This window comes from Phoca vitulina, unplaced genomic scaffold, assembly GCF_004348235.1.
Source record: "Phoca vitulina isolate PV1807 unplaced genomic scaffold, GSC_HSeal_1.0 scaffold27, whole genome shotgun sequence".
NCBI lineage: Eukaryota > Metazoa > Chordata > Mammalia > Carnivora > Phocidae > Phoca > Phoca vitulina.
In genome coordinates this window covers 22,522,956-22,548,259 of record NW_022589730.1, presented here as the reverse complement: position 1 = coordinate 22,548,259, position 25,304 = coordinate 22,522,956, and the positions used below count along the sequence as shown (strand labels likewise).

Genomic DNA, 25,304 nt, shown 5'->3' with positions numbered 1-25,304 from the left:
ATCTATTTGTATCTTCAATTTCTTTTATCGGTATCTTAAAGTTTTCAATGTACAGATCTTTCTTGGGTTAAATTTATTCCTAGGTATTTTATTCTTTTGATGCACTTGTAAATGGGATTGTTTTCTCTATTTCTCTTTCTGATAGTTTATTAGTATATAAAAATGCAACAGATTTTTATTATTATCATTATTATTAGGTAAGTTCCATGCCCAGTGTGGAACCCAATGCGGAGCTTGCACTTATGACCCTGAGATTAAGACTTGAGCTGAGATCAAGAGTCAGATGTCCAACTGACTGAGTCACCCAGGCGCCCTGTGTATTAATTTTTTAACAGTAATAAAATATACTTTCCTTTGTTGACTCAGAGGGTCATAAAAATTATTGCTAAAGTAGATATCAGGCAAACAAAAAGGTGCTTTAGAAGTCCAGTTACCTTGGAGTTTATTTAAACTAAGAGAAAAAGTCATAATGTTTTCATGCAATACATTCTTGGTTCTTTAAATAACAATTGTGACACACAGCAGAAAGAATTGTGGAATGCTGCACTTACGATCCATACAAAACACCAACATTTTGGATTATACATAATTTAGGGAAATATCTCAAACACTTTTGAAATACTGTAGTAGCCAAAGAGGCATGGCTTAGGTGGGCATAGGAATGCAGTTTAGAAAAAAAGTATCACACTGGAACTACTCAATTTCTTCAAAATCACTGAGCAAGAAAAGCAACATTGAACTTCCGTATTGATTTTACACGTCTGTATAGTACCTGACTTAAATCGAAGAGCAAAAGTTAAGACTCTCTGCCTCTATTTTTGGTAAACAACTACATGGTAAACTTATATGACATTTCCCTTGGGATTTTACCTGGGCGTGGCCTTTTTAATTTTTTATTTAAAAGAGGGCAGCTTTGGCACTTTTATACTGATGTCACCAATGTTAATATTTCTTGGGATCTCAGGAAGATTCATATTCTTTACAGGTGATAGAGCATGGGCCGGAGCTCCCTCTAAGCCAGCCTAGGATTTCTCCAGTTTATTTTGTGCATCAGTTTGTGTAACAATCGCATCCAAGTTGGTCTCCATCACCATTTCTGGAAGAGTATTGTGAACCTTGGGGTGCCTGGGTGGCTCAGTTGGTTGAGCGTCAGACTCTTGGTTTCAGCTCCATCATGATCTCAGGGTCCTGGAATCAAGCCCCTTGTGGGGCTCTGTACTCAATGGGGAGTCTGCTGAGGATTCTCTCTCTCCCCTTGCCCCTCCCCCTGCTCACATTCTCTCTCTCAAATAAATCTTTAAAGAAAAAGAATATAGTGAACCCTGTCTACATGGAAAATTAAGTCCAGTTCAGAGACATATTCAAAACACTGGTCTAATATTTCCACAAATACTTGAACTAGATCCAAAATGCCAAGTTCATTTTCTGAAGAATCCACACACAAGCCAAAATATAATGTTGTATAATGTTTGTAAACCAGTTTGTTGTCAGATTATCCAATTAACAATACTCCTTGTAGGAAATTACCAATGTTTTCATCCCTTAGATATCAAATGGAACATCTTGCCGATGTTTTGCTGTTATATATCTTCCCAGTAGAGCTGGTCGAACTTGCCGAGCCACAGCTTTCCGTGGTTGTTGAAGATGAGTATCGTCCTTATCCCGGATGAGCTGGGCTGACTGGGTGGGGGCCGGTGTGTGAGCCTTCCCTGGGGATCTTGCCAGCAATCCTTCCCCACCTGTAGTGTATTAATTTTGTATCCTGCAACTTTACTGATTTCATTTATTAGTCCTAACAGTTTTTTTTTTTTTTTTTTTGGTGGAGTGTTTAGGGTTTTCTATGTATTCTGTCCTATCACCTACAAAAAGCTAACAGTTTTACTTCTTCCTTTCCAATTTGTGTGCCTTCTATTTCTTGTCTAATTCCTATGGCTAGGATTTCCAATACTATGTTGAATTAAAAGGGTGAGAGTGGGCGTCCTTGTTTTGTTCCTGATCTTAGAGGAAAGGCTTTCAGTTTTTTACCATTGAGGTTGATATTAGCTGTGGGTTTGTCACATATGGCCTTTGTTATGTTGTGGTACGTCTCCTCTAAGAGAGTTTCCATCATAAAAGGATGTTGAATTTTGTCATACCTTTTTTTTTTTTTTTGCATCTACTGAAATGGTGGTATGATTTTCATCTTTCATTTTGTTACTGTGGTGTATCATGCTGCTTGATATACAGCTCTTGAGCCATTCTTGCATCCCTGGAATAAATCCCCTTGATCATGATGTATGATCCTTGTAATATATTGCTGAAATTAGTTTGTTAATATTTTGCTGAGGATTTTTGCATCTGTGTTATTAGATACATCCTTGTCCGGTTTTGGTGTCAGGGTAATGCTTGCCTCATAAAATAAATTTAGAAGCATTCCCTACTTTTCAATTTTTTGGAGAAGTTTGAGAAGGATAGGTTTTAAATCCTCTTTGAATGTTTGGTAGAATTCACCAGTGAAGCTGTCTGGTCCTAGACTTCTGTTCGGAGATTGTTAATTACTAATTCAATCTCCTTACTAATAATTGGTTTCTTCAGCTTTTCTATTTCTTTATGATTCAGTCTCAGAAGATTGTAAGTTTCTAGGAATTTATTCATTTCTTCTAAGTTGTCCAACTTGTTGGCATATCATTGTTCATAGTAGTCTCTTATTTTTTGGATTTCTGTCATAGTTGTGACTCCTCTTTCATTTTTTTCTTTTGAGACCTTTTTTCCTTTGGTGAGTCTAGCTAAAGGTTTGACAGTTTTGTTTGTTCATTCAAAGAACCAGCCTCTTAACTTCATTGATCTTTTCTGTTGTTTTTTTAGTCTCTATTTTCACTCTGATCTTTATTACTCTTTGGGCTTCATTCTTTTATTTGTTTCTTTAAGGTGTTTCCTTATTGATTTTCTGTCTGGATGATCTATCCATTGATGCAAGTGGGGTGTTAAATTCCCCTGCTATTAATGTATTGCTGTCAGTTTCTCTCTTAGGTCTGTTAATATTTGTTTTATACGTTTTGGTGCTCCTATGTGGGAAGAGTGTATATTTGTAAACATTATAGCTTCTTGCTAGATTGACCCTTTTATCATTATGTAGTGCCCCTCTTTGTCTTTTTCTTTTGAGTCTTTGTTTTAAAGTCTATATTGTCCAATATGTGTATAGCCACACTAGCTTTCTTTGTGTTTCCATTTTCAAGGAATATCTTTTTTCCATCCCTTTGCTTTTAGTCTGAATATGTCCTTCTAAATTAAGTCTCTTGTAGGTATTATATATATGTGTCTTTTTATCCATTCAGCCACTTTATTGTTTTGATTGGAGAATATAATCTATTTACATTTAAAGTAATTATTGACAGATATGTACTTATTCACATTTTGTTAATTGCTTTCTGGCTGTTTTTATACCTCCTCTGTTCCTTTCTTTTTCTTTCTCTCCTCCCTTGTAGTTTGATGACTTTTTTTAGTGTTATGTAACTTGATTCTTTTCTCATTTTCTCTTGTGTATTTAATTTTTTGCTTTGTGGTTACTGTGTGAAGTTCATATATTATCCTATGTATATTATAACCATGTATTTTAAGTTGATAGAAATTTAAATTTGAACACATTCCAAAACTACATTTTTACTCTCTTCCCCCATGTTTTATGTTTTCAATGTCACATTTTACATCTTTTCATTTTATGTATCCCTTAACTAATTATTGTGGTTTTAGTTAATCCTAATAGTAGCTTTATAAATGACTAATCCACTGCCTTTACTATGTTTATCTTTTCCAATGTTTTACTTTTGTATGGTTTCTCGTTATTAATTAGTTCCATTTCTTTTCAGCTTAAAGAAGTCCCATAACATTTGTTGTAAAGCCAGTTTAGTAGTGATAAACTTTAGCTTTTGCTTATCTGGAAAACTCTTTATCTCTCCTTCAATTCTGAATGATAACCTTGCTAGGTAGAGTATTTTTGGTTGCAAGTTTTTTCCTTTCAGCACTTTGAATATGTCCTGCCACTCTCTTCTAGACTGCAAAGTTTCTGCTGAGTAATCTATTGATAGTCTTATGGGGTTTCCCTTGTATATAATAATTTCTTTTTCTCCTGCTTTTACAATTGTCTTTAACTTTGGACATTTTAATTATAATGTGTGTTGGTGTGGTTCTCTTTGGGTTCATCAATTTTGGAACTCTCTGGGCTTCCTGAATCTGGATATCTATTTCCTTCCTAGGTTAGGGAAGTTTTCAGCTTTGTTTATTTCTTTAAACAAGTTTTCTGCTCCTTTCTTTTCTCCTTCTGGGATTTATAATGCAAATATTCTGCTTGATGTCCCGTAGGTCCCTTAAGTTACCTTTGTTCTTAAAAAAATGGTTTTTCCTTTCTGCTGCTCTGTGTGAGTTCTCTTGCTTTGTCTTCCAACTCACTGATTTTTCTGCTTCATCCAGTCTTCTTTTGAACCCTTCTAGTGTATTTTCAGTTCAGTTATTCTTCAGTTCTGTGATGTCTCTTTAGTACTTTCTTGCATTTTCTCTCTTTGTTGAAGTTCTCAATGTGTTCATTCTTCTCCCAAGATCAGTGAGCATCTTTATGACCATTGCTTTGGAATTCTTTATCAGGCAAATTACTTATCTTTGTATCATTAAGGTCTGTCTGAGGTTTTGTTTTGTTCTTTCATTTGGAACATATTTCTCTCTTCTCATTTTACTTGACTCTCTCTCTCTTTTTGTGTCTGTGTATAAGGTGAGGCAGCTATCCCTGTGTTGAAGGAGTGGCCTCATGTGGATGATGAAGCTTCTCATTTACCCTGCTCTAGCTCTTGGTTGTCTCTCAAAACCTTCGTGATTGTCTAAACTTCTTGCTTTATTTTTGATATATCTTTATTGTTGAGGGTGTGCTGAGACCTATATGAAGTGATCATTCCGAGGGGAGGAATCTTAGCCTCTAGTTTCAGGCTGATTGGAAGCCAAACTCTCAAGCAGCAGCTTTTAAAGTATGCAAATAAATATACCATCCTATGGGGCCACAGTTGTAAACACTGCTGGCCTCTAGATCAGGATATCTGGAGATGTATCCTGGGCAACAGTTGTAAAAAAAAAATTGGGGAAGTGTAGAAATAAGCATAGAAACTCCTTTCTGTGAAGTCTCATCTCTCATCAAATTGTAGCAAGGCCAAAAAGATATGCAAAGATTGTTTCTCCCTGATTATCTTCCCTGGGAGCACTTCCTTAGCTTCTAGATGTGTAGGAAACCTGAAGCCTGTCTCTCAGGCTGAAGTCCCAGGCTAAGTAAAACAGGCCTTTTCATAGGAAGACTGGGGTTGTGTTTCAGTCTACTGTCTGTGTAGTGCCCTGGGTATGATGGCCTGCCAAGAACAGTCTTTCCCATTGTTACTTTCTGGTGCAGCTCAGGAATGCCCATCCCCTTGGCCACCAGAGCCAGACAATCAAGAATATTCCCTGTGTGAATTGTGCTTGCCTTTTGCAAGGTGGAGGTAGAGGGGCAAGGCTCACTCACTGGCTTCAGAAAGGAAGTGGGAAAATGTCTTGATGGTGTCCTTCTGTGAACTTCAGGAATGCAGTGAAAGAGTACCTTACCTCTGTGCATGTACCAGCTTTAGGTTGGGGGTAGACGAATGCCATGATTGCTTCCACTCACCAGCCCTGGCCAGGGAGCAGGGGATGTTACAACTTCCCGTATTTATTGACTTTAGGGAACAAGAGAATACTGTGATGGTTCATACTTGCCTGCCCCAGCCAGGAAGCAGGAGAGTACTGGAACCATACATGTTCTCTGACTTCAGCAAGGCAGCAGGATAGTGGTGTGAATGCCTGCCCCATCCTGTTTTAGCAAGGTGGCAGGAAGTGCCATGTCTAAGCTAGCTTACCTATGTTAGCAGCAAAATTGGCACCCACCAGTGCTTCCCTCTCTGGGGATAATTTCAACCATAACCCATTCTTCCAGTAGATGCTTCTAGATTAGCAAATGCATTTCTTTTACATATAGCCTAGGTGCTTTTCAAACTGCTGTTTTCCTCTGGGGTGATACTGTATGCAAGCCCTTCAGAAAGGGAATTTCCGTTTCCTTGAGCACTTTGGGACCTCTGGACATCAGCCCTGTTGGTTTTCTAAGCTAGGTGTTTTAGGGGCTCATCTTTGTTGTCCAGATCCCAGGGGTTGGGGTGCTTGATATGGGGTACAAACACCTTGCTCTTCCAGGAGAAATACCAGAGATTCCTCCCTATTGTGTGTTGCCCCACTGGGTTGGGATTTTTGATGAGACCAACTCTGTCTCTCCTCCTCGTCTCAATGTGGTCTTTATGTTTTTTGTTGTGGAGAAGCAGTTGATGTAGTTTTCAGATCTTTTTCAAAGGAAAATGATCCATATGTAGCTATAGATTTGGTGTGTCTGTGGGAGGAGATAAGTTCAGGATACTCCTACGCTGCCATCTTCTGGATGGTATTCTGGTTATGGGGTGACAGCTGACTGATGTGGATGCTGGCATCAGCTCTCTGGTGGTGAGACATTTGACCCATCAGGCTGTTGTACAATATTAGGTTATCTTACTGCAGTATTTGTTCACATCTCTGCACAAGTCAGAGTCCTTATATGTTTATAAAACTTCTGAGACCTGAAGTATATAAAGGAAAAAGGAAAAAAAAAATGTGCAATAGAGGTCAAATAGACATATCAATGCCTTGGGAGAAAATATCTGGAGTCTTAATCCTAATGCCTAGGATTTAAAAGAGTAACTTGCTGAAAAGTACTCAATAAAGATAATGTCTATGCATATTTGGATATTTTTTTTCTCTTTATGGCATGATACTTTGCCACTCATACTATTTAGTCTCTTTTCAAATGCTAGCCTATCAAGTAGGAGGAAAGTGAACTTCTCAACTGGGCAGGATCAAAAGTATAATGCCTTTCAAAATTTGCGGAATCTAAATAAGATAGTAGCAGTGAGTTGAGTAAAATACGTAATGTCGAGGGAAAGATCTCTTTAGAGAAAAATTTACACCTGGCTAAAATGAAAGCTTTGGAGTTTCAGAAGGGAAAAAGAGAGTAGCTACAAAAAAAAAATGTCAAACATCAATGTTACTTCTCTCTTTAAATTTGTATACACTTATTTTTAAAATTGATTTTTTTGTTACTGAGTTCTATGAATTTTGATAAATACAAAGGATTGTGTAAATGCCCCCAAATCAAATCCCCCAAAATTCTCTCCTTGCTTCCCTTTTGAAGTAGAACATTCCCCACAGTCTGACCCTTGGCACCTGCTGTTCTCTTCTCCACCTTTATCGATTATATGCTAATAGTATCGCCATCCAGAAAACAAACAGCGATTAACAACTAAAGTCTTAAAGAAAATACTTCAAAAATTGAATTTGACTTTAGGTAAATATTTTTGCAGAGATGTATTATAGAATGAGAAATTTAAAAAGCTTTCAAGCATAAGACACCTAAAATTCTAAGGTAGAAGTTGAATAAATGTGGATTTGTGGCAAAGAAGATAAGTATTTCTATTAAAGCTTTTTCATGCCAACTTACAATGGAAAACTTCAGGCATCAACTTAAAAATGGGAGTGGGTGCATAGTAATTCAAAATTATTTTTGGGGAAATGTGAACAAAATGTTGAAGACCAGTCAAGTAAAAGATTGGTCCTTCTTTGAAGAATTGCTTCATCAATCTCCCCTCCAAACTAAGATCCTTCTGTTTTCCTTCCATGCTACCCAGCATTTCTCCTCTTAAAAAGTTTAATCACTTGTAATTAGATATTCATTTAATAATTAATATGTCTTCCATGGATGTTCAGATATATTGCTTTGCCAATTCAATTTCTAGATTTAGGACCAGAACTGGGATCCTTGAGGACAGGGACCACATCTTTATATTCCCAAGGCCTGGTACTGTGCCTAACATGTAATAATTTGCAGAAAGTGTTTCGTTAGATGATGAATAAAGTTGGGAGAGGAGGATGTTATGAATCCCGTAAAGAGTCAAGGGAGAACCTTGTGGGCACCATGGTGGAGTTGGCTAACTGTCCACCAAAATTTCTTGCTCACCCTCTCATAACTTGGAGTTTTTGTGAGGAGGCAGGGACTCCTCTTGGGACTACATTTCCCAGACCATTGCTAAGGGGATGTGGACAGGAAGATGCCTATAATTTCTGGGCCTGCTTTAGTTTTGAATGAAGTCATCATGCCTTCTCTGTTCTCTTTCCCCTTCCACTGATGGGATGGAGCGGTCTCCCAGGCCCTGGGGGATGGTATATACATGAAATATAAACATTTGTAGCATTGAGCCTTTGAAAATTGGGGTTTGGTAAGTTGGTTAGAGCGCTAGCCTAAGCACAAAATCCTGGTGTTTTTCCTGCCTAAGGGAAGACCAGATCCATGTCTGTTTAGAAATAACAGGCATACACACCTGCCTCAGCAACAATAAAGAAGGATTGGGATAGCCAAACCTCCATTGAATAAATGAATAAGATTTAGTGGCTTAGAAACTTAAACATTTCAACTAGGAGCTCTATCAAAAGACTAGATTGAAATGAACAAAGCAAAAAAACATATGCAACAAAACAACTAGCCTAAACAGTAGGAATCCAAACTATGGTGTTCCTGAGGGAAAATAGTCAAAAGAAGAAGAAACATCAAAATAGCTTTTACATTTGTTAAAAAGAAGTAGGCAGTAATTGTCAGTGAGGACTTTGTGCCTCATAAGTAGGGAGCAAGGGGCAGACCAGACAGTATTGTTGAAAGTCTGAACATTTCTCCTGTGTTGATTAAATACTGTGAAGGTCATATTTCCACTGCTCAACACATGCTTCCAGGCTTTGGGGAGCATGTCTAAATGCAACTTTGAAAGTCCCCTTCCTTCCTTCATTTAAAATAGGAATTGAGTAAAGAAAAAAAAAAATTGCAGTTGGGCATTTAAAAGCTGAGAGCATCTTTCTGGCTCAGATGAATAATGGTCCATTCCATATACTTTGAAAAACTGAGCCAGGGGAATGAAAATGATTTCCACACTCTTCCATATTTCATCCAGTTGGTCAAGAAACAACTATTTACAATGGGCAAAGTGCTGTGGGGAATGACACAGTTTGTCCTTAGTAAGCTCATAATACATGTGTGTTGGGCGGGGGATACAGATAGAGGGGAAGACAGGCCTGAGCACAGAGAGTTAAGTGATGCAGCCATCTAGGACAGCTCTGTGACTTTATAGAAAAACTCAGTCTCAGGAGGATTGTTTTGTCTGAGAAAGAGGGTCAGGACTAACTGGCTTCAAGGCAACTTACAAATGCCCCTGGGAAGCTGACATCTTAGCCACCTGGGATTACAAAAGGCACTGAAATGGATTTTCCTGCAAAAGTATGGCTGATTGTGAGGGTATGAGCAATAGAAAGAGTTTCTGCAGTCTAAGTTTGCTAAGTATCGATGAAGCTGACAGCTTCAATTCATGCCCCTGGAAAACTTGAACTGAGGGTACTGAATGTCACTGCTGAGCTCTAGGAGATGGCTTAGCTGGTTTTCATGAACCATGTCCCTGTAAATATGTGAAGCACAACATTGGGTCAGGGTGACATGCTTCATTTGCCAGGTGCTGCTTTGTTCCTTGCTTTCCGATATTTGGAAACATACAACATATTGTATCCTGTTTCACCAAGAAAAAAAAAAAACACCATTGCATAGCTGGGTAAAGGACACATGTGAGGAGGAGGAATTTTTGACTTCAGCAGAAGGACCTGGTCAGGATAATTGTTGACTATTGTTAGGTTGAGGGGTCCACCAAAACCCAGATTTAGTCATCACATCTTCCCAATTTTCTCTATTTCTTTGCTTTTTTAAAAAGGGGTCTTTCTTTTCAATTACCTAACCCATGTCATATGTAATCATCATGCCTGAAATTCAAGGTATGTTAATTAAATGCCTTGAGAGAGAAAAATTAGGTCCGTAGGGAACTCAGAGAAAAACTAATTCTGAATGAGAGTGATCAGCTGAGACTTTAAGGAAAAGATAGTAATTGATCTTGACTTTGAAAAATAGGAATGGAAAAAAAAAACTTCACTCTGTATAACACACATACAGAAACATGCACAAACCTTAAGTGTACAGGTAGATGAGTTATTTTGAAGTAGAAGTAAAACATTTTGAGAATCTTAAAGTCCTCATGCGTCCTTCCAGTTACTGTCCCTCCTTCCTCCTTGAGAGTAACAATTATCCTGACATTTAACACCACAGACTAGTTTCATCCATACCTGAACTTTATATAAAAGTATAATTACACAGTATGTATTCTTCCATATTGGGCTCTTTTGTTCTAACATTTTGTTTCTAAGTGTTGTTGCATATTGTAGCTTTTCATTAATTTTCATTGTTCTGTGGTATTCCATTTGATGTATTTACTGCACTTATGTACCTGAATGTTGATGTAAGCTTGTTTCCACTTGCATTTGGTTCTTACAAATAATGATGCTAAGAATATTTCTTGTACATGCTTTTTGATGTGCAGATATATACATATTTCTTGAGTATGTATCTGAGAATGAAATGATTGGGTCATAGAGTATGCATATGATTAACTCCACTTGGTATGGTTATTGAATAGATTTAACAACAACAAACTGTGGGGAAGAGAATCAGAGACAAAAAATTTCATGGTGAGGAGGCAGAGACATGTAACAGCCTGTCATGCTCTAGGACCAGGAGTGTGATCGGGTGGCTAGAGTTCTGAGTGTATGAGGGCTACACTAATAGATAAGTCACACATAGGGAGAAGAATATGGAAAGCTTGAATAGCATTCTTGGAAATTGGCACTTTGTTGTAAGTAATGGGAAGTCCTCAAAGAAGCTGAGGTAGGAGAGTGACAAGATCAATTCTGTGCTTTAGGAGGAGTCAGTATGGACTGGCTCAGGGTAAGGTGGAAGATGAGATTCTGACTTAGGGTATTGAGGATGGAAATGAGGAGCTATCTAGGAGATAGAATAGCTGAAGTTCCTATGAGTAAGTGTTGCCTCTTTTGCAACTCAGGGCCCTTTTTCTGACTTCTGGAACTCTGAAATTGCTGGGGTTTTTGTTGTTGTTGTTGTTGTTGTTTTTGTTTTGTTATACCTTTCCCTTTTTAACAACTATTGCTATGTACTTCTGTTAGCGTTCCTTAATTTATTTACTCTTAGTAAGATTTTTATTCTAATAATATGAGCTGCTGTGGTTTTAAGTAGAGATGGGTTGCGAGTAAAAGATAGCTGAAGATGGATAATTGTATATCTGTAAGGAATGTTAGGTATAAGCAGGGGGAAACCAGGAGCCTTTGAGCTTAAATAGTACTCTGTGAGAAATGCTGTCCAAAAGGTGCTGAAAGACTTTATGATTTCTAGTCCACACACCCAAATATTGGGAAAAGCCCTGTCAATATGTGGTACTCTGTTTATAATTTTAATAGGAAAGGCTTCACAGTCTAAGAATAATTTGTATGAAACCATATTAACCATTGATCACCAGAAGACCAATTTAATCTGATTGTTTTATGATGGTATTAGCACACTGTTAAGGGGACCAGATGGGTCAACAAAGAAGTACATAATTATGTGGCAAAGAATGAATTCTGTCAATCAGTTTTTTCTAGCAGCACAACAAAATACATTAACACCACTCCCCCCCCCCCCCCCCCCCCCCCCCCGTGTCAAAGGCTTGACATTACCCCTGTTTTTCAACACAAATCTGCCATCATTTAATAGCTTTGGGGTTTGGGCTCAATTAGTTTCAATCTTTGTGGTATGAGCCTGAAACCTAGGCAGAGGCAATCACAATAAATATTTGGTAGACTCCAGAAGAATAATTGTATTCCCTAGCTACAAGCAATTAAGCACTAGATGTATTCCTTGTAAACCTTTGCAAATGCAATGAAAAACATGTTTTAAAAGACAAATAATTAAATGGCTTCTTTCTTTTGTTGGCATTTAGGTAAAAGAAAATTAAAACTTGTTATTTTACCTAGGAGGAAAAGATATTTTCTGCTGTAAAAATTATGATGGTTTGTATATAACCTGCTGATAATCTTTCAGAAATCAAGAGAATAGGATAGATGCCAGAAAAAAGATGGGCAACGGTCCCAAATTTCAAGAGGATAAAAAGAATGGCTTTCACAAACTGCTGGGGAGAAGCTTAATTTTAGTTCCTTCCTATCTTCTAGAATGCAGTATTAATGTTAGATTTGGAAATACTGTCCAATCCTCTCCCAACACAATAACCTGTTCTGCAACATCCAAAAATATACCCATTATTTATATAGAGAGGACATGACAACAGAATTGAAAGTCGTGTGGTCATTAGGGCCTTGTAAAATGAGAAGGCTTGGACATATACCTAATGAAAGACATTTTGTCAGACTTGCTTGAATTTTTATATATGGATTTAAAGTAGGAAAGGGAGTGGACATTTGAAGAATCCCTTTAATATTTTCATCTTTACAACAGTTCTATGAAATGGATACTTAGAGCATAAAATTAAAAAAAGAGGCTTCAAGAGATCATTTAATTCCTCCAAGATCATTTAAATAGTAAATGGTGAAAAATAGATCCGTTTGATTTTTTTTTTTCCTCTCTGATATCTCTGTATTGATATTATTCCCCCTGCACTGGACTCAGCCCTGTGCCTAATGCAACCACTATCCAATTATGACATGTGTCTTCTGCATGAATAACTCCTGTGATGGGTAGCTCATTACCTATGATTTTACAGCTTTTTCTTTGCATTGGTTTTTCTTTAAATTATCTGATTACTTTTCCTAACCTCCTTTTGGTTGCCCTTTATCTTCAACCTATTTCACAGATGTGTTCCTTCCTTAGTACACCTTCTTTCAATCAACGTACACTCCCTGGAGTACTGTGATCCATACATAGCTTCCTCTAACACCTGTATACCAATGATTCCCGCATTTAAACCTGGGACCTGGTTGGCTCTTCTGAGGTTAGTGTATCATGATATAGAAAAATGTGGGCATGATATTGGATCCTGAAAGTCAACTTGATCATTTGGCTAACAACCTTCCTACAATTTCCCCAACTCTAAGTCTGTTACACTTTCTGTAATTCCACTCTGATCTCTTTCTACCCATATGCTCAAGTCAGAAACACAGTGGTTATTTGTCACTTCCGTCTGCCTTTCCTCCCCACATCTACTTGATCATTAATCCCTGTTTTTTTTTTTTTTTTTTTTTAAAGATTTTTGTCAGAGAGAGAGCACAAGCAGGGGGGAGCAGCAGGCAGAGGGAGAAGCAGGCTCCCCGCTGAGCAGGGAGCCCGATGGCGGGACCTGATCCCAGGACCCCAGGATCATGACCTGAGCCAAAGGCAGACGCTTAACCAACTGAGCCACCCAGGCATCCCAATTCCTGTTTATTTTTACTGAAATGTTCACATCTTTTCCCTTCTTTCCACTTCAGCTGCCCCCAGTTCAAACCGACTTACTGCCAAAATTACTGCTCAGCCTCAGGAATTTTCTTTAGACTGGTTTATGTAAAACATGTACTTTACTATGTCCCTTTCCTTTCTAAACATTTTCCACATTTCTGTTTTCAGAATAAAATGTCTTAGCATGGGATAAAAGAACATTCTTCTAATTGAGCCACTTCCTTTTCCTATTTTCTTTACTAGTCACTGGGCATAGGTATTGAAGATAATGTCCTAATAGCTGAGTATTGGATGTTCCTCAAAATGAAAGCATATATGAATTCTTTGGAAAACTTAAAAAAAAAAAAAAGGTCTCTGGGTCTCATCCTAGACTGGCAGAATTAAAGCACCTTGTCTTTGAGTCTGTATTTTAACAAGTATCCCAGGTGATTCTGGTACAAGTTTGTACTTGGGAACTACAGTTGCAATAGATAAGAGGGAAATGATCTTTTAATGACCTTACAGTGTGTTAGGGGTGTTAACACCAGCATACTTGTAACAACTAGGACATAAAATGAGGCAGATATTAAGAGACATGAGAATAGAAGGAGTACATTAGAATTTTGCTGTTGGAAATCAAAGGCATTTGGAGAGTACTAGAAGCCGTTTTTTTTTTTTTTTTTTTTTTTTTTTTTTGTCAAGGAAGACTTTGTGAAAATTAGGTCTTGGTTCAGTTTCTTTGAGCTACATTCTCTGCTCTGACTTGAGTCAGGACAATGTGTATTCCCGAGATTTGTTCTTTTAACATTAGGAATTCTGCAATACAATTGCAGAATTGTATTCAGCTCTTCAAGGAAAAAGCATACTCAAGCGTTCAAAGATAATTTCTTAGCAGAGAAGTGAGAGCCGATGGCCATAAGGTCAGCCTACAGGAGGAGATTGTGGTGACAGACATAGGATGTGTCTCTTTCCTGGGCTGCTGGCTCTCAGAGATGGCGTGAGAATAAGTAAGCCCCCGAATCTATCAATTCTCTTATAGTCATCCACACACTAGGCTGTTCAGAACTCTATCTCCTCAGTAAAAAATGCTTGTATTCCCCACGCACTTCCTTGTATCTTGCCTATCATTCAAGCTGTACCTGAAAACCCCAGTCTATTCTAGCTCATACTAATCCTTTTTAGGATCTGAATGAACAACCATTGCCATTCATAGTCATCGTCATCATCCCCTTTTCCTCTTAACATTCACGAAGCTTAGTTTGCAACAAGCATTGGGTTAAACATTTACATAAAATGTCTAATTGTCATGATAATCCTCTACACTCAGTATTTTTATCTTCATTTTACAGTTGAAGGCTTAGAGAAATATTATCAATTGTCCAGTCACAGAGCCAGTAAGTGGCAGAGTAGGGGTTGGAACCCATGTCTCAATGATCCCAAGTCCAGGACAGCTTCTTCATAATCATTTCATGTGTGTTGTTTTGTTCTTCCTCCTCCAGGTCATTGTAGACTCCCCAGAGGAGATCCTTGAACAGGAATCCATGTGGTGATGACTGTTCTTTTGCAGATTCGTTCTCAATATTCCTCTTCTTACCTCTGTGTTCCTGGAGGCTGGTTTCTGTGAACTTGCATCATCCAGAACTCCCTTGACCTCTGCCTTCCTGCTGATTGGGCTTAGCCAGTAGGAGTCAGGAGAATGGAGGTAGGAGACTGAGAGGAGAGGTAGGCCAGGTTATTTCTTCCATCAAAGGGAAAAAGTTCTGCAAGAGTCTGAGTAGACAGATATATATTTTAACCTCCTCTTATTCATTCCAGAGCCAACATCACCACATTCCTTAGTCTACATCCTTAATATAGTTAAAATCCACCTCCTCCTCTCTCTGATGCTACTGATTCTGTTTAGACTCTCATTGTCTATCATTTGGACTATTAAAGTGTGCAACAGCTTCTTAATTGGTTTCTTCAATTCTGGTCTTGCACATCAACACTGCTGCCAGATTGAGCTTTCTTTTTAATTTAAAAAGTAAGTAGATGCTTGTTGGGAAAATTCAAATAATATATTTATAAAGTAAAAAGTCCCCTCTCATCACCCCTCTCACTCCCTTCCTCTCTCCATGGTGGTAACTACTGAGGCTGTTTTGAACATGGTTCCTTTTTTTTATGCATATAAACCACATACAAACACCTATAGGTTTGTTTATAACATTGGTATATTGTACATGTGGTTTAGCAATTTAAAATACCATACGCAAGATTTAGCTTTTAAAAACTAAAATCAACAATATTAATTCATCATATTATCTCCTCTCCCCCTTAAAACTCTTCAGTGGGTTCCTTATTTTTAAGATGAAGTCCAATTGCTTTCATATGACAGCTGATGAATCCTTGTCAGTCTCCACCTTCATCTCTTCCCCTGTTCTCCTCTTCACCCTGTGGCCCACCCACCTTGAAGTGCTAACTGCTCCCTAAAATGCCTAAGTGCTTGAAGCCCTCATTTCCTTTCTGTGTACTTCTCCATTTACACAAATTTTTGAATGTATCTTTCCTTGCCTAGTAGATTTTAAGCCCGTCAAGAAAAGAGCATGGAGACCAGTTAACAGTTCCTGGCTTTTGAAACCTCTAGAAAGTATAGAGACTCTGTATAACAGTTTAATTTTTATTGCCATCATCCATTTCCTTGATGTCTCTGTTTTGAGTCATAAACTAGTTAGTGGAAGTAAGGTAAACTGTATTTGGAAAGGTGTGTCTCTGAATGTCATGCCCCACTCCCTAAATGTTTCCACTGCTGTAAATTTGTTTAAAAATATCTGATCGCAGAAGTCTTAGTAATTTTCTATAACCTAGATGCCAGAAAATTAATAAAACTAATTAGAATATCATACATTAATTATCCCTTAAAATTCTGATATAAATTTTTTATGCTTAGAAATTTTTATGCTTAGAAATTTTGATCTCTCTTGTGTCTTAAATGTATACAATAGAAAACAATAAGATAGGTAAATACAAATTAAAACCATTGGTATTTATATATGTCATAAATACTATAAACTCAGATGGCAAAAAGAGTGGACACACACAGACTCTTAAAATAGTCTTGAGAAATTATACATTTCCGCCTTTTAAAAAATAACATAAAGACATGAACAGATATTTCTCCAAAGAAGACATACAAATGGCTAACAGATACATGAAAAGATGCTCAACATCACTTGTTGTCAGGGAAATACAAAGCCAACCCACAATGAGATACCACTTCATACTGGTCAGAATGGCTAAAATTAACAAGACAGGAAATAAGAGGTGTTGGGTAGAATGCGGAGGAAGGGGAACCCTGCTACATTGTTGGTGGGAATGCAAACTGGTGCAGCCACTCTGGAAAACAGTATGGAGGATCTTCAAAAAGTTAAAAATAGAGCTACCCTACAACCCAGCAATTGCACTACTGGGTATTGACCCCAGAGATACAAATGTAGTGATCTGAAGGGGCAGATAAACAACCAAGTGTTTATAGCAGCAATGTCCACAATAGCCAAACTATGGAAAGAGCCCAGATGTCCATCGACAGATGAATGAATAAAGAAGATGTGGTATATGTGTGTGTGTGTGTGTGTATACACACACACAATAGAATATTACTCAGCTATCAAAAAGAATAAAATCTTGCCATTTGTAATGATGTGAATGGAACTGGAGGGTATTCTAAGTGAAATAAGTCAGAGAAAGACAAATACCATATGATTTCACTCCTATGTGGAATTTAAGAAACAAAACAGATGAATATACAGGAAGAGAAGGAAAAATAAAAACAGAGGCGGCAAACCAAAAGAGACTCTTAACTATAGGAAACAATCTGAGGGTTGCTGGAGGGGAGGTAGGTAGAGGAATGGAGTAAGTGGGTAATGGGCATTAAGGAGGGTGCCTGATGTAATGAGCACTGGGTATTATATAAGACTGATCAATCACTAACTTCTATCCCTGAAACTGATAATACACTATATGTTAACTAAATTGAATTTATTTATTTTAAAGAGATATTTATCTATTTGAGAGAGTGAGAATGCATGAGCAGGGGTAGGGGCAGATGGAGAGAGGAAGGGAGTGAGAGAAGCAGGCTCCGGCTGAGCATGAGCCTGATGTGGGGCTTGATCCCAGGACCCTGAGATCAAAATCAAGAGTTGGACACTTAACTGACTGAGCCACCCAGGTATCCCCTATATTGAATTTAAATAAAAAATTAAAACAAAAACAATAAAAAGCATAGGGATACCTGGGTAGCTGATATAGTAAGTCTAAATCTCCTTATTTTGGAAGTGATAAGATGGCTGGAAGACCAGTTTGGTGAAACTATCACTCATACCTTACTAATTGTGGGAGTACTATGGGGTGCTATGAAGAGGGATTAAGTTATTTTTATAAATTTTACCTTATAAGGGAATATGTCTGATTTGGTTCAGAGAGTACATAATATGAACATGATTAATAGTTGAACACAGTCTAGTAGTAGTTCTTATTGATACTTACAGTTGAGTTCTTTAAATGAAAACTGACCAAAGGATATTTGTAGAAAAACTCACTTTCTAGGAATTTCTGGTTGAGAATAGGGGCAGTATAAATGTAACCTCCAAATACTTAACATTAGAAAGAATTTAGAGTGTTTACAGTCTACTTTCTAGAATGTTTTATAGTAATAACACTTCAAAAGCCATTGTAATCAGTAAAATTTCCTTAGTGAGATGCACTTATTAGATCTTGGGTATACTCAGGATGTGTTTCTCCTTGTTGGCAGAAGAGGAATTGATGAGACCACTGCTGTTGCACTGTCCAGTCCTGAGAGTATTGGAGACATTCCCTATGGTTCACAATGCTGATCAAATTGGCAGTGAAAATAGCCCTGAAGAATTAGCTTGTGAGCTGTGGTCGAAAACTAATAGATCTGTCTACTCAGACTCTTGCAGAACTTTTTCCCTTTGATTTCATACAGTTTCAAGTCCTTATGTGCTAAGGGATATAGGGATAATAAAATGAATAAATGATATTGGCCAGATAGCAGTTAATCTTTAGGGGTGAGTGGACTCTCACCTTACAGAGAAAGGTGTAGGGGAAGGTTTCTAGATAGCAGAAGCAGCATGACTGAAGTTAGAGTGTGACATTACTCTGACTTACAATTACATGGTATGATCACCACCCTTACCTGGGAAGAACAAGGAAGATGGAGACAAAGTCGAGGAGACTTGGATGCTTGCCCTATTGTGCCATTAACTAACTATGTAATTCCTGTTCCCCAGGCCTTATATGGATGAACTGTTTGCATGTGTATGCATATGCATGTGTACATGTATTAGGTTTGGAATTAAGGAGTTCAGCCATTTCATCTCTAAGGTTTCTTCTAGCTGTCGCTTCTAGGAGCAATATTACATGAACTAAGATCTGTTCAGGATCTCATAGAATTGATGGTGACCATGATAATGGTTCATGTAATAGTTAATGGTTAACAATTCTGCCTGGAGAGTGGAGTCATCCCAGTGGTCTGTGGGCAGCAGTGACTAGATGGCCATCACACCTCCGATTTCAAAAATACTCAGTGTTTTCTGCTCAACAGGGCTAGTAAATGTATGTTTGGTTAGTTTTGGCATCCATGCATGGTTGCTTCCCCCCAGGAGGCCATATGAATTTCTCTTTGTGATATGACTTTGTATGGACTCTGAATTTAGGGAGGATAAGGTGGAGAAAGGGAAATCTGCAAGTTCTGGATTATTTTCTCCTGGGCCTGGTCTTGATTTCTTTGTATATTATCAACACAGAACATCCTCAGCCAAAAGATGCTAAGTCAAGGTAAAGGAGCCTCTGGAGTAGTGCACTCATATTTTATTTTATCCATGACTTGTCCTGCTCTAAATTTTTATCAATGTCTTATAAATTTATGTAGAAGATATGCTTATTATACTTCAAATAAAAAATGAGGATTACCAACATTATATATTCACTTACTCCTACATGTTTACTCCACATCGCTCAGACCACTTGCTATTAACTGGCCATGCAACAGTTTTCAGCCAATGGACTGTGAGCAATATGTTTATGAGGTAGTGTGAGACTCTCTCGTTCTCTTGTATACTACTACAGTGATTGTGGAGGCTTGAGATCTTACATGGTCCAGCTTGGATCCCTGAATGACTGTGCAGAGTAGAGCTCCTTGCTAGCCATGTTGGATAAATGTGAGCAAGATATAGACATTATTGTATTAAGTCACTGAGATTTTAGGGTTGTGTAGTTTCTGTAGGCTAGACTGTCCTAACACACATAAATAAAATAATATTGCAGATGATCCCTAAAGCTCAAAACACATGTGAAATTGGGTATGCAGGCCAAAGTTATTCAGAATGAGTAAGGGATGGCTTGATAATAGCTCATATAAAAGGTTATGGGAGGGGGGATGATTAAAGAAGATAAATTACAACATACCTGTGGTCTTCAAATATTTGAGAAGTCATCATAAAGGGATCAGCTTGTTCTGGGTTACTGTAGAGGGCAGAAACAGGGCCAATTTGAAAAAAATTAAAAGAGGTACATGGACTCACTATTACAAACTCTTTTATCAGTTTGAGCTCTTCATAAGTGGATAAAGATAACCTTTAAAATTGCAAGCTTACGAATAGCTGAAGTAGTCATGCTGAGGCCAGAAGCCCAAGAATCAGAAATTCTCTATGATGAATTTCTTCACCACATAAAATTTTGGTCCGTAAAATCCTCCCAGGGTTAAGATTCTATTATCGTTTTACATCAGTAATGATCAGAATATCAGTACATGTGTTTTGGGATAGGATATGTTTTATTATTTACCCAGAAAGGGCCTTGACTTGTAATAACTTCTCTATAATTTTGTGCATCTCTTTGTGATGAGCGTATGGATGCTTCCAGCTGCCATAAAACAAAATTGTATCAGTGATGATTTGGCTAGACTAAGTTGGATAAGATCAGGAAATTAGAGCAGGGGTTCCCAAGCTTGGTCCAAAGATAGTGTTGGCTGATGAATAAACATCTGAGTATCTTAATAAAAATACTGATTCATAGGTCTTGCCCCTTGAAAATTTAATTTATAGGTTGGGTGTGGTGGTCCGGGAATATGTATTTAAGTTCTCCTGGTTATTCTGATGGGCAGTATGATTGGGACTGGTGTTCTATAGAACTTACTTCCTTCTCTGCTTTTGTGGGTGTTTTATTCTTTTTTATTTTATTCATTTTATTCATTTTGTAGAAAAGATTTCTTTTGAAATCCCCTGGCCTATCTAAACTGAACAGAGGGAAAGGGGATTTCTCCATACAGTAGTCCATGTGCATATGAAGGGAAACATAAACTAACTGGAGCTATGAGCAATGGTGGCAGAAGCAGCCACATCAGCTCCAGAATTTGGGTTGAAAAGGGAGTCACAAAGGTTCTGAGAATCAGAACCTATTGTGCCCATCAGACTCCTCATCTTGTCACCATTTCCTTAGTGTGTTGGGACAAGCACAGGAACTCCTTTAGTTGGCAACCAGAGGGATTGGAAGCTGTGTAGTCGAGCATCTTTTTCCAGCAAAAATTTGGGGGAATCAATTGAAAGTGACCACAGTCAAGCAATTGAGCCTAGGTTGCATTTCGGTGGTATCAATCAGAGATCTCCGTTGTCTCTTAATCTTGCGGTTCTTGTGGCATCTGGCTGTAACTGAGTTCAGAGCTGCCTGAGGCAGCATAGCAGAGGATGAGCTTCTGAGGGAGGGCCTGGCAAGATTCCCTCTCAGGAGAGAGGATAATCAGACCCTAGGTCTGTGCAGGGAGCCCTTAGCAGAGTGAATACTGATGCTTAATTGAGACCCCTTCTCAAGCTTCCTTTTCATCCTGCCCTCTCTGCAAAAATTGGCTGCATCCACTAGGTACACGAAGTCTTTCCATGACAGTGTCCTTTCCCCGGATGGTAATTATTTTTTAACCGGTTGAGGTAACTACATAGTCATTTGTGTCTGGGGCTAAGTGTCCTGGCCCATTTTCAGTACATATCTCTTCCTATAATTGTCACAGACTTAAATGAGGCTTGAAACACTCAACTTCCTGACCTCTCTCTCTAAGACTTTGATGTTGGTTGCCTGATAAGACAGTTTGCACCCCCTAAGAATGAAAAGTAAATTTCTGGTGACTGCTACCTGCCCCCGAATATTTTCTGTAAGCTCCAACACTGCTATTACATTTGCTTCAGCTAATACTCTGTCCTTTGGATCCTTGTGGTAGTCCATCGTCCGTTCCAAAGTTTTAGTTAACTGATCTGTTTGGGAGGGTGAATCAAAGCCCTCAGGTAAATCTAAAAATTTAGAATTTTTATTTTATTTATTAGAGCGCACGCGAGAGAGCACAAGCAGGGGCAGCGGTAGGCAGAGGGCAAGCAGGCTCCTTGCTGAGCAAGGGGCCCAATGTGGGACTCGATCCCAGGATCCTGGGATCATGACCTGAGCCGAAGGCAGGTGCTCAACAAACTGAGCCACGCAGGTGCCCTAAAAATTTAGAAATTTAACACTAGTTCAGGAACCAAGAATCTCTAAGTTGAGAACCAGCTATAGATACACCTCACTTATTTATATCTGGCAATTTGAACTATTATGATCTCCTTCTCTGTGTGTTTCCATTTTCACACACTTTCAGTGCCTAGCACAAAACTTCGCACGTAGAAAAGGCTTAACTAGTAATCCTTTAGCTTAGAATGGATGGGTAGATGGATGAACAGATAAGCTTTCTGGAAAACTGTCAGGAGCCAGACTGGACTTCAAAGAAGAAACTTTATGGCACAAATATAACACACTGCCCATATATATAGTATAACCCTGTTAGCCTGGAGAAATACTTGTTTATACCTTTGTTATAATCACTGACAGCACCTCTGTCTGTTTTCAGATATATTGGATATTAAATATATATATATGGTTGTCATGTTCATACGATTTTTTTCAGATTCTTTAGAACTATTTGCCCTTGTATTTAGTTCACATAATTTTGAGTATCTTTTTCATTTTGTAATATTTTAAGCATAATTTAAATGGCCAATGTGGGTAGAGCAACTTACCCTTCCTACCAAGAAGGCTCTTGAGAGTATCACTATTTTATAGCATTCAGTGAAGTTTGTTCTGCAAGGCAGGGAGTAAAGGGATGCACTTAAAACAATTTTGATAAAAATTAGTGCAATTTTAAAAAGTGCAAAATTTAAAAATTTTGCTTATCTGAGTGAAATAACTCCTCTGAATCCTTGCCGACACCTGTTGTTTTTTGTGTCGTTAATTTTAGCCATTCTGACAGGTGTGAGGTGATATCTCATTGTGGTTTTGATTTGTATTTCCGTGATGATGAGTGATTTTGAGCATCTTTTCATGTGTCTGTTAACCATATGGATGTCTTCTTTGGAAAAGTGTCTATTCATGTTTTCTGCCCATTTCTTAACTGGATCACTTGTTTTTTGGGTGTTGAGTTTCATAAGTTCTTTGTAGATTTTGGATACTAACCATTTATCAGATATGTCCTTTGCAAATATCTTCTACTATTCCATGGGGTGCCTTTTAGTTTTGTTGATTGTTTACTTTGCCACATAAAAGCTTTTTGAAGCTTGATGAAGTCCCAATAGTTCATTTTTGCTTTTGTTTTCCTTGCCTCTGGCATCGTGTCTAATAAGAAGTTGGTACAGCCGAGGTCAAAGATGTTACTGCCTGTGTTCTCCTCTACGATTTTGGTAGTTTCCTGTCTCACATTTAGGTCTTTCATCCATTTTGAGTTTATTTTTTTTTATGGTGTAAGAAAGTGGTCTAGTTTCATTCTTCTGCATGTTGCTGTCCAGTTTTCCAAACACTATTTGTTGAAGAGACCATCCTTTTTTCCATTGGATATTCTTTCCTGCTTTGTCAGAGATTAGCTGACCATAGAGTTGTGGGTCCATTTCTGGATCCTCTATTCTGTTCCATTGATCTATATGTCTGTTTTTGTGCCAGTACCATACTGTCTTGATGACTACAGTAGCTTTGTAGTATAGCTTGAAATCCAGAATTGTGATGCCTCCAGTTTTGTTTTTCTTTTTCACAATTGCTTTGGCTATTCAGGGTCTTTCGTGGTTCCATACAAATTTTAGGATTGTTCTAGCTCTGTGAAAAATGCTGGTGGTATTTTGATGGGGATTGCATTAAATGTGTAGATTGCTTTGGGTAGTATAGACATTTTAATGATGCTTGTTCTTCCAATCCATGAGCATGGAATGCTTTTCTATTTTTTTGTGTACTCTTCAACATCTTTCGCAAGTGTTCTGTAGTTTTCAGAGTACAGATCTTTTACCTCTTTAGTTAGGTTTATTCCTAGGTATTTTATTGTTTTTGGTGCAATTGCAAATGGGATCGATTCCTTGATTTCTTTTTCTCCTGCTTCATTCTTGGTGTATAGAAATACAAAAGATTTCTGCACATTGATTTTATAACCTACAACTTTGCTGAGTTCATGTATTCTAGCAATTTTTTGGTGGAGTCCTTAGGGTTTTCTACATAGAGTGTCATGTCTTCTGCAAATAGTGGAACTTTGACTTCTTCCTTGCGAATTTGGATGCTTTTATTTCTTTTTGTTGTGTGATTGCTGAGGCCAAGACTTCCAGTACTATGCAAAGAAAGGGGAACCCTCTTACACTCTTGGTGGGAATGCCAACTGGTGCAGCCACTCTGGAGAACAGTTTGGAGGTTCCTCAAAAATTTAAAAATAGAACTACCCTATGATTGCACTGCTAAGTATTTACCCAAAGGATACAAAAATACAGATTCGAAGGGGTACATGCCCCCTGATGTTTATAGAAGCATATCAACAATAGCAAACTATGGAGAGAGCCCAGATGTCCATCAACTGATGAAGGGATAAAGAAGATGTGAGATACACACACACACACACACACACACACATACACACACACAATGGAATATTAGTCATCAAAAAGAATGAAATCTTGCCATTTGCAACGATGTGGATGGAGCTAGAATGTATTATGCTAAGTGAAATAAGTCAGTCAGAGAAAGACAAATACTATATTATATCATTCATCATGTGGAATTTAAGAAAGAAAACAGATGAATATATGGGAAGGGGGAAAAGAAAAAAAGGAGAGAGGGAAACAAGCCATAAGTGATTCCTAATGATAGAGAACAAACAGGGTTGATAGAGGGAGGTGGGTGGGGGATGGGCTAGCTGGGTGGTCGGTATTAAAGAGGGCACTTTTTGTGATGAGCCCTGGGTGTTGTGTGTAAGTGATCACCGAATTCTACTTCAGAAACCAATATTACACTGTATATTAACTAACAAAATTTAAACAACAAAAAATAACTTCTATATTCAGTTAAATGAAGTATTACTATAATAAGTAACATCTCTTCCCAGCTACAGTGCATGCCATATGTTGAGGGTGGATACATAGAAAGTAAATTAAGGTCTTGACTTTTGAGGAGATTGTAAAATATAGTAAAGCCTTGATTAACCATACTCTAGCTTCTAAAAATTGTAATTAATTATTTTTTCTTTTATTGCCTTTCACGGGAAGGAGACATGTCCCGTGGAAACAAATTGGTATCATAAATTTATTTTTTAGAAGGAAAGAGGAAAAGCAATAGTACCTCTTGATTTCTTGAGATTTGTCATGTACTCACCTTTCAGTCTGTCCAGTGTGAGGCAACGATACTTGATACTCAGATGATTAATTTAAGGATCTCTGGCTTCCCAGATGACCAAGAAAGGGTTCCATTCCCTTCACTAACCTGTCCATTCAAATAGAAAGACTTAATCATTACCTGAAAGATTTTCAGTGTCGAGTGTTCAACTTGTTAACTCTGAGCTGAAAATTCAGGTTATCAGAAACTCTCCTTCCTAAAAACCAACATA

General features: G+C 37.9%; 1 pseudogene; it reads right to left on the bottom strand.

Annotated features, from left to right (window-relative positions):
* Positions 1-893: 893 nt before the first annotated feature.
* LOC116643688 lies at positions 894-21,655 on the bottom strand (annotated as a pseudogene).
* Between the last annotated feature and the right edge of the window lie 3,649 nt (positions 21,656-25,304).